Source organism: Grammomys surdaster, unplaced genomic scaffold, assembly GCF_004785775.1.
Source record: "Grammomys surdaster isolate TR1022 unplaced genomic scaffold, NIH_TR_1.0 255, whole genome shotgun sequence".
Lineage (NCBI taxonomy): Eukaryota > Metazoa > Chordata > Mammalia > Rodentia > Muridae > Grammomys > Grammomys surdaster.
In genome coordinates, this window is record NW_021604696.1 from 11,602,611 (window position 1) to 11,610,383 (window position 7,773).

The window sequence follows — 7,773 nt, forward strand, 5'->3', positions numbered from 1 at the left end:
ATATATTATATATGCAGGCAGTAACTTTTTAAAGAATATAATATATAATTTAAAAAAAAACTACTGTGTCTTTATAATACTACCTGTACTTATATGCTTTTATGGCTGACCATTGGTATTGAAATACAGACTAGTGTGCTCTTCTCTGGGAAAGACTACTTGTTCCTAACCTCAACATTACTTAGCTACCTGTAGTTCCCTTACTAAGGTTGGGACCTCTGAGTTTTCTCTCTTCTGTTAACTTGCCTATTGGTATTGTCCTCATCCTGGTAATATCTAGGCAGCCTTGCTGAAGAGATCCCTTTGGTGTAGCTTCTGTGACACTTCTAGGACACACATTCTCCCAGCTGTTTTTCTATGATTTCTAGCATCTTCTCTCCCACTTTTCTGCAATTACTCCTGATCCTTAGGTACAAGTGTTTGCTCTAGATCTATCAGTTGAAACCGAGCTCTACAACTCCACCTTTTGATCACTTGGGTTTCTCATAATGGTCTCTGTCTCTTGCAAAGAGAAATGTCTTCAACAAAGGGCCAGAATGGCATTTATTTGTGGATATAGGCATATATATTAGAATCTCGTAAGGATTAGAATGGCTATTCTAAGTAGGTTCATATTGTAGGTTCTCTTCCATGATCCATGATTTCTCCAGGATCCATGACTTCACTATTTTTGAATAGTTATTTAGATTTCCAATACCAGGCATGATTTCCTTCTTGTTGATCAGGCCTTAAGGACAATTACAGAACTGTTGCTTACAAACTAGGTATGTGTGCCACTATTGGGTTTAATAAATGTGATTTTATAAAACTGGAAAGCTTCTGCATGTTAAAGAAACAATCAATCCATTGAAGAAATCCAGAGGATGGGAGAGAACCTTTGACAGCTATCCATCTGACAAAGATATAACATCCAGAACATACAGAGAACTTAAAAGGCAAAAAGTAAATAAATAAATAAATAAATAAATCCCAATTCTGTATTAGAGCACACTGGGTATTCACTAAATCAAAGGGAAGTTTTTAACCTTCTCATTTTTATGGCCAATTGGGACTAAATATTTAAAACACAGTAAATTTTGTATTGTTGATCTCAAACTACTCTTGAGAGTGGGCATAGGCGACAATGCAATTGTGGAGGACCTCTTTTCCCCAAGAGCAGGTGGAGTTAACAACCAAAGCTCGAAGCCCATGTAATTCTTTCCTAAGCATACAATGATTGTGATTTTAACTCACCCTCATGTAAATTTTGATCAGTTGGCTTGTCTCTGTTTCATGTAGAAATGTACCACACAACTGTGTGAGTGTTTTATAGTTAAAGTGTCCTCTCAAGTTTTATTTTGAGGGAAAGGTTATTATGTAAACTCCTGGATCTTTGTAAAGGGTGATGGTATATAGTCTATTTAATAAAACTCTCCTTTGGTTTCTCCGAATTGATAACCATATCTAGTGATTTATACACATGAAAGAAAAGGGCTCTACCAGCAAACTATGTCTCAAATCTTTTATGTTTTTCATTTAAAGACAGAGTCTAGCTGAGTTGGTTGGATGGCTGGGCAAGAATTTGCCACTTCCTAATTTCAGCTTGTCAAAGGTCAGTAGCCTGTATCACGGGAAGTGGATTCTAACTCCCCTCATAACTGTACATATCTTAATTTTATCTTATGTGTTTGCCTGACTATATGAAAGCATGCCATTAGTATACAAGAGCCTTCAGAGGCTCCACAGCATCAGATACCTTAGAAGATGAGATGTAAGTGGTGGTGAGCCACCATGTAGGTGCTGAGAACCAAATCCAAGTGCTCAGCAAGAGTAGTGATTGGTGATCCCTCTCCCTCACTGGGCCATACCTCCAGTCCCTATTTTATTCTTATCTAAAGTTTAAATGTGGATGTCTTTAGCCTTTCTTATGTATAAACCTATTCACCTCTGATGTGATAAAAACAATATACTTGCTAACACATATTATATTTATAACATTTATCATGTTTGTGTTTATAAAAACTAAGACTTAGGTTTTACAACATGTTGTTATTTAATTCTGATTGTTTACATAGTCACTTTTTATTTCTTTTATGTGCCAAATTGCTAAACACTTAAATTTTCAATTGCTTTTCATCGATTTCCCTTTGGTTTTTTGATATTCAGAGGATGTAATCTGTATTCCTTAATCTTGGGATTTAGTTGGCTTTACACTGTGCCCCAGAAAACCCTCAATTTCACAAATACAGTGCGAGCTCTCATTTGGAGAGAATTTTTATGCTGGTTGATTGGTTCTTGTTTTATAAGCAGATTTTAAAATCTACCTTATCCCTGGTACTTCAGTTTTTATAGAGATGTTAATTTCTTACTACACTGTTCAGTTTGTTTTCCATATGTAAACTTTTGCTTTATGTATATTGAGGCTGAATTTATTTACAATTTTTAAAATTATTTTATTTTTCTAGGAGCATGCGTTTTTTTTGTGTGTGTGACTAAATGACCTTCCTTATGCCTTGTATGCTTTACATCATAGCAAACCTTGCTGCAAGTCCACACAGCAGCTCAGCTTCTCTCAGTGATTGACACAGATCTACCAATCATCCAGTATCTCACAGTCTTGAAGAGTGAGAAGTGTGGAAAGAGCTCTTGGTGCTGCTTCAAGGATATAGGTAAGAATATTTGACAATGGGCTAGGACAGGGAAGTAGGATCGAGATGAATACAGTTGAGGAATGTGTTTCTTGTATCTTGATCATTTTGATAAATCCCTAGATACAGTGACCACAGGATTTTCTTTATTGCCTTGTTTGTTCCTTGACTATTATATTTATGCTTTGTTCCTTGACCTAGAACTGAGCCTATTCTTTGCATGTACTTAGAATGGGATAAAAGCAGCGTGTGAAGAAATAAACTTGCTTTAGCACTTGCTGGACTCATGTTATAATGTATAACGTTGTCTAATTTTCCTTTTTTTTTTAAATCCTCACTCCCTCCCTCAAGATCCTGTTGACTGACTGAGCAAGCTTGGTCAGAGAAGAAGGTTGTAATTATCAGAGAATTTACTTTATTTTCTATATTTTAATGTCCACTTGACCAATTCCTTATGTTTTATCTATAGAAATTTTCAGTTGTTTTACTGGTATAGCTGGGATTTATTTTCTCATGTGTCTGGATTTCACTACTGTATTTTCTTATTATTCCTTTTCAATTTTACTATATTTTTGCTGATATTGTTATATTGTTACTCTACATCTTTCTTTTTAGTTTGTTAGTACTGGTTGGAGCAACATGTGCCATTTTTCTGCTGAACCATATTAATTTCCATGGATCATATTACATTTGCATTATTATGTGTGAAAGCATATCATAAACTGGCACCATCACTGTTAGTCTTTAAAGAGTGTCTCCAATCTTTGAATGTAGGAGATTCAATTCCTGGGATTCATGACATATATATTTCATGATGTTGATATTATTGTTCTACTTAGTAGGTCGTCATTTTCACTCAGAAAAATCCATATCTTTGTTCTTCCTATTGTGGTGGGTGAGGTTCCAGGTTGAATCATCTTTGCTCTATCTCAAGATTACCTTCAATGAAATTATTTTGTTTTTCTTAAAACATCTATCCACACCTCTTCCCCTTTCCCTTTTCCCCATTAATTAAATAAATTTTCATTGATGTTTATTTTTCTTCAACATAAAAATATGTTGTCAAATGACACCTGATGTTCCTAATGGCATTCTACTGAAAGTGCCTTCTCTCTCATGCCTCCATTCATGTGCTTTTTAATTGATCTTTTATTTGCATCAATATTAGTTGTGCTTGCCAAGTTGACTTGTCTTAAATTATCGAGTTGCGGGGCTGGCCGTGCTTCTTGCGAGCTTGCTTCCCAGAGCCCTGCCTGGTCTCAAAGAGAAGAGAACAATGACCAAGTTACAGGAGGCAGTGATGTTCAGGGATGTGGCCGTGTTCTTCAGTGAGGAGGAACTGAGGCTGCTGGACCCTGCCCAGTTGAAGCTGTACCACGATGTGATGCTGGAGAACTTCAGAAACCTCCTGGCAGTGGGAGGCCAGAGTCCAGACAAGATGGACAATAGGATTAAGGTTTCTTTCACTGGGGGAGCTTCCATGTTGGCAAATGACAGGCCATGATGCCAACAGACTAGCCAGAGCTCCAGAAGCTATAATCAACATTGAAGGAAAAGGTTCTCACTTCTTGGAGCAATGCCGATCCTCCTGCCATGGGGAAGCAGAAGAGCCTCCCTGGGCCTCTGGTGATGACGGCTATCTGGAAAGTCTCACAAACGGCCATTCCAGCATTGCTGAAAATGAGGAATTTCTGTCTGGGAGAGGACAGAGTTCTACAGGTAAGAGACGGAATCATTGGAATCAGGGTCCAAAGACTCAGATCAAAACTGAGCCTCAGCAGTCGGTTCTGGCTGTTGACATGCTGAGTTGCATTTCTTACCCTAACAATACACTGCATGCAAGAGACAAAGCCCACGGCAGCAGTGACTGTGGTGAAGTCATTTTTCCTGTGTCACCTTTCACCCAGCATCGTGTTCACACAGAAAAGAAGGCCTACCAGTGCAGCAAGAGCCAAGAAGCCTTCACTGACAGACCCAACCATGAACTCCATCAGCAGGTCCTTGTAGGCAAAAAGTCCCTTGAACATAGTACTCAAAAGGACACCAGGCATAGCTCCAGTGTCCCAATTCAACAAAGTATTCAACCAGGAAGAAAGCGCTACTCATGTCATAATCATGACACAGGCTTCAGCAAGAGCTCACGGCTTCGGACTCACCAGAGAGTGCATGCAGGCAAGAAGCCCTACCGGTGCAACAGCTGTGGGAAGGGCTTCAGCTGTACCGCGATCTCAGCATCCACCGCCGAGTTCACACTGGAGAGAAACCTTACAGGTATGAGGTGTGTGGGAAGGGCTTCACAAAGTTGTCGCACCTCCAGACCCACGAGAGAATTCACACAAGAGAGAAGCCCTATAAGTTTGGCGACTGTGGCAAGTGCTTCAGCTGTAGCTCGAACCTTCACACCCACCAAAGAGTCCACACTGAGGAGAAACCTTACAAGTGTAACAAGTGTGGGAAGCACTTCAGATTCAGATTCAGTCTTGACAGCCATCAGCAGGTCCACACAGGAGAGAAGCCATATAAATGTGAAGAGTGCAGGAAGGGTTTCAGTTCGGTCTCAAGCTTCCAAAGACACCAGCGGGTCCATACAGGGGAGAAGCTGTTTGTCTGCCATGTCGGTGGAAAGGACTTCAGTCGGATCTCATATCTTCAGACCCATCAGAGAGTACACACCGGGGAGAAGCCCTACAAATGTGACACGTGTGGGAAAGCCTTCAGCCAGAGGTCCCATCTCCTAGTCCATCGGATAATTCACACTGGGGAGAAGCGATTCAAGTGTGAGGAGTGTGGGAAGGAATTCACCCAGAGCACAGGGCTTAGTATTCACCAGAGGGTCCACACAGGAAAGAAACTTTACGTGTGTCAGCAGTGTGGAAAGAGTTCCAGTCAGGCCTCACACTTCTGAAGACATCAGAGGGTCCACACTAGGGAGAGACCCTACATCTGCAGCATCTGCTGTAAGGGCTTCAGTCAGAGATCACATCTCGTCTTCCACCAGAGAGTCCACAGTGCAGGGAATCTCTAGGTTTGTTCTGCTGTCAGGTGGGTTCCATGTTCCTCGTGATGGTTCAAATCGCCTGAAAACCCAGATAATTCAGAGATTGAAAGGGGTTTGCATATTGTTTATTTATCCCTCAATTCATTCTCCTACTGGTGTCATTATGAAAAGGTTTCTGATTTAATTATAGAAGGAAGAATCGTCAGTTGTCAGGAACAGACCAACCAGAAATCGTATTACCTCAGAGTGCTAAGATTTGATATGATGGGTAGTTCACGAAGATTGGCGAAGAGCTTGTAGAAGCCACATGGGAGAAATCAACAACAAATACCCAAAAAGCAAGTGACTACTGTTTATAGAACTGGAATAACTGGACACTCCCATACAAAGTAAAAAGAACATCAATTTCTGAAGTTCTTCCATTTCATACCGATGCAAATATGGTGGGAATGACTGGTTTTAAGTCAGAAAAAATAAAGTTATTCAAAGCTCAAAAAAAAAATTATAGAGTTGCATTGCTAGACGCCAGTGTGCTTAGAGATCACGTTAACTTTTCAGTCTGTGCTTCCCACACTGGCATTTGCTCTTGCACTTTCTTGCTTGCTGATGTTTTATGAATATGAATATTGAAGATTTAACAAATTCTCACCAAAATTGTTTATTCATTATAGCTTCAAGTACCTTAGACCCATTATCATGTTGTTTCTGGAATACAAGTTACATACATGGAAAATCTGCTGACATTATTTCAGTATGCCTGTTTTATATTTTTTTCTCTCACTTGCATTCTGTATCTGATGTCTGACCGGCTTGCCAGTTGTCTTTCACTTGTATAACTGCTATTCCATCTATATCCTATTTCTTAGTTTACTGATTATACTTTTATGCAAAATTTCTATTGTCTTATTTATGTAATTAATATTTAATTTTTTCCTGGATTTTAGTAATTTGTTATACATATTAATTTTATTTATTTGAAGCCTCGGATCTTGCTTTGTATTTCTGAACTGAACTTTGTGCCCATTCAATTATTTGTTATTTCCTTGTATGCCTCCTGGTTTTATTGTTTTACTTTTGTTTATTTATCTATCTTTGTTAAGAACATGTCTCGTTCTGTAGCTATTTATACCTGCTGATACCTAACTCACTCTGCAGGCCCACCTCACCTTGTACTGGCAGGCCTTCTAGGTTAGCTTATGCAGTGATAGTATTGTGGCCATGCATTTTTATTCTTGAGATCTGACCACTACACAAAGATGAGTTCAGAGATGAGTCAAAGCTTTGGATGATGCCCTCTTTCTCCATAAATTGTAGATACTTGCTCAAGAGATGTAGCACAGGAAGTCACTCAGGTTTCAGGTCATTGTAGTCCATGAAGAGAAGGAAAAGAGATGATTGACAGCTAAGAATCCCTTAGTATGCACTGGTCTCATTCTGCATTAGCCTTCTGTGTAGAAAGTAGAGCTATCTGGTTCTAGCTAAAATCCAGAGTACTGAAAAATTACCACTAGCGGACACTAATCTACTACTTTCTCTCATCTTTGTTATTGTTCTTTGTCTTTGAAGAATCATTCATTCATTCGTTCACTCACTCATTTATTTAGCAATGTTGGGGATCATACAACAACTTCTCTATCATGAGTTTCATCCTTAAAACACTAGTTTGTTTAAAGATCTCCTTAAATTTTCATCACTTCTTTACATATTGACAATTTTCTTGTAGGAATGTAGGCCCTTTCCAGGGTTGACTAATGCCTGCCTGGCCTCCAGGAGTTTGGCCCTCTGTTACCCAAACACTTTGATGACGTTTTCTGTGTCTCTAAATCTACTTTTAAGAACCACTACACTTTCCTACTTGCCCTCAGCCACAGCTTTGTTTTGAGTCATTTATTGATCCATTTATTGATTCATTCTTGTTGTTCTTTTACAAACTGATATTCATTCAACAATCTCTCTATGCCAAGGAAGTCTGTGCACAGGAACAACTTGAAATTACTGAGTAGTTGTTAATCTCCACTCAGTGCCTATACTGTGGAGCTGTAAACCAGTCTCCAGTGGTCAACAAGAAACTCCTATCTTTTGTGGAGAATCAACCAGACTAGGACAGCCACCTGGGTGTAGAAGAAGGATATCAGGAAGAGCAGCAGT

General features: G+C 39.2%; 1 pseudogene; it reads left to right on the forward strand.

Moving 5' to 3' along the window:
* Positions 1–3,903: 3,903 nt before the first annotated feature.
* On the forward strand, positions 3,904–5,652 carry LOC114627534 (annotated as a pseudogene).
* The last annotated feature ends 2,121 nt before the right edge of the window (positions 5,653–7,773 follow it).